The following is a 3,046-nucleotide window of genomic DNA, read 5'->3' on the forward strand; positions in this document are numbered from 1 at the left end:
TATAGCAAGAGTGAGAGAAAAGAGAGAACAAAACAAGTGATAGTGAGGGAAGGAGAGAGATAGGCACTGTCCCTTCCACTCGCTCACCCTTATAATGAGAGTGAGAGAGATAAATAGTGTACTTGAGAGAGAGATGGGGGAGTGAGAGATAGAGGAGCGAGACAAACAGAGAGAGAGAAAGAGAAGAATAAGAGAGAGAAGAGTAAGTGTGCAAGAGAGAGGGATAGTAGTAGAAGGGAGGGAGGGAAGTAAAGAGAATGATCTTCCTATCACTCTCTCTATATCTTCCTCTCTCTCTCTCTGCATTCACAAAATGCATTTTGATTTGGTGGTTTCCCATGAAGGCATACAAAAAACTCTTGTTATTCTCTCTGACTGAGAGTTACAGAGAAATTAATCTCTTGTTCTTTCTTTTTTCATCTCCACTTTCTATGATATGAAAAGAGAGAGAGAAGACAAGATTAAGAGAAAGAGAAATACAAAGGGAGATCATGAGAAAGAGAGAGAAAGAGAGAGAGGGAGATGGGGAAGAGGGAGAATGTGAGAGAGAAGGGCAAGTGACTGGGATGGTCTTAGAGAGAGAAAGGGAGATAGAGGGATTGAGAGAATGAAGATAGGGAGAGGAGATGGGAGGGAGAGAGAAAATAGTCAATAAGGGAGGGAGGTAAGCAGAGGTAGCATGTGACTGTGAAAGAGACATGTTGAGATAGAGAGAGTAATGTGATGTGGGAAAGCAAGAGCAACAAAAAGAGTGAGGGTGAGAGAGAAAAAGAGAAAGAGAGAGATAGAGAGAGTAGAGAAAGAAAGAGAAAGAGAGATAAAGGGATGGGAGAGAGAAGGTGGAAGAAAGAGAACAAATGAGAGATAGAGAAAGAGAGAGCGCAAGGAAGAGAAAAAGTTCAAAAGGAAGAGCAACACTGAAGGAGGCGGAGAGAGAGAGAAAGAAGAAAGAGAATGAGAGATAATGAGAAAGAGGGAGGGAGAGAGAAAGAGAGAAAGATTGTGAAAGATAAAAATAGCTAGTTATAGAGAGATCAAGAGAAACAGGAAATAAAGAGAGGGAGGGAGAGATTGAGAGGGAGTGAGAGAAAGAAAGAGAAAGAAAGGGAGAGAGATAAAGAGATAGAGTGTGAGAACCAAGAAAGAGAGAGGGAGGGATTGAGGGAGAGTGAGAGACAATTTTAGTAAGAGATAGAGAAGAGAGAGGAAGGATGGAGCATGAAAGAGAGTGAGTGATAGAGAGAATGAGAAAAGATGCTCTCTAATAAGAGAAAATAGAGAGGGAGAGAGAAGATAAAAAGAAAGTATAAACAATAGGATAGAGAGAGAGAGTGAGAAATTCAAGAGAGATAGTGAAATAAAGAAAGAGAAAGAGAGCAAAAGAGAGTGAGAGTGGTGAGACAGAGAAAGAGTGCGAGAATGAAAGAGAAAGAGAGAGCGGGAGGGAGCGTGAGAGAAGAGAATGAAGAGAGCTATATCACACTCTCTCATTCTCTCTCTTTTACCTTGTCTTTCCCTTTCATCACTCTCTACCTCTGTCCTACCCTCTCTATTATCTATCTCCCTTATGTCTCTCTATCTTACTATCTCCCTGTGTCTCTCTCTCCCACACTCTCCTCTATCCCTCTAATTATCTACCTCTCTCAATCATTCTTTCTCTCTTAACATCAACCTCTCTCTCACTCTCTCTTCCACAACTCTTTACATCTCCCACTCCCTTATTTTCTCTCTCTTTTTTATTATTCTCTATTATAATCTCTCCCTGTCTCTCTAGCAAAAAAGAGGGAGGTAGGGAGATAGGATACAAGGAGAGAGAGCATGAGAGTGATAGAATAGGGAGAGCTACAAAGAATGAGAGTAAAAGAAAGAGATATAGATAGAGTGCTAGTGAGATATTTCACTATCATTACCACCCACCATCTCTCCATTTATTCCACATTATTCTCCTCTGTTCACTGAGCAAGAGGGTATTTTTATTTTATTTTTTTTATTTTTCTATACAAAGTTATGAATTTTCTAAGTTAAAGGTATTTAAATAAAAAAGAAAAAGCCCTATTTATCTATTTAAACCGCGCGTGCTAACTAGATTCTAGGCAGCTCCGAAGGCAGGCGTGGCGCGCTCTGGTTGGACGTCGTTGTCCACGTAGCTGCTGACTCGGCCTGCGGTTTATGTTTCGAAGCACTTTCTGGCTCGATCTCCTCCGTCCGTTTGAAACACGCTTGATCGAACGGCTTCCCGTCATCGTCTCTGACAGAATGATCCTGTGACCGTCCACACTAAAACCCTAAGATCTCAGCCTAGACTCAACAAAATCACCTCGGGTTTGATCCTATGGACTCGTCTAAGTGAGACGAACATATCCATACAATAATCATGCAATTAAATTAAGCCTAATTAAATGGAGAATCAAAATAGGCTCGGGATGAGGTGAGGTTTTATACCTTTGCTCTGAGAAGTGAAGCTTCTATCAGAGGGGTTCGGCACGTTTGTTGGGGTCTAGGGAAGCTAGGGATTGAGTCCCTGGTCTTGGTGTAAGGTCTAAGTAGGAATTTAATCACGGCAGGATTTGGGTGTTGGTCTAAAGCTATGGTAGAGGCTCTGTGAGAGGGGGATTTTATGGGGTTTTGGCTTCTTTCACTGTTGTGAAGGTGTGGGTGAAGTTAATTTGAGTTTGGTGAACGGTGGAGGTGTGTTGGGTTCTATCCTGATTTCCGACAAGGTTTCAAGCTCAAAATTGAGTTTCGGCAATGAGAATTGGTGAGGGAAAATGGTTGGAATGCACTGAGGGGATCTTAGGGAAGCTGTGTGTGAAGTTTGGAGAGGCCTCTCTAAGAACATTTCAGCACACCTCCCATGGCCGTGGGAGGTGAGTTTTTATAAAAATGGTCATGGGGTGGCTCTCAGGGCACAAGTTTGGGTGCATTGTGGTGCTTAGGTGGAGGGCAGAGGAGCTCCTCAATTTGATTTGGATGAGCTGGCCTCTAGCTTTGATTTGGGTGAGGTGCCATGGGAGTGGCTCTTGATTTTGGGCTTTTCTTGCCACTT

The sequence above is a fragment of the Phalaenopsis equestris genome, unplaced genomic scaffold (genome assembly GCF_001263595.1).
Source record: "Phalaenopsis equestris unplaced genomic scaffold, ASM126359v1 Scaffold198530, whole genome shotgun sequence".
Taxonomy (NCBI): Eukaryota; Viridiplantae; Streptophyta; class Magnoliopsida; order Asparagales; family Orchidaceae; genus Phalaenopsis; species Phalaenopsis equestris.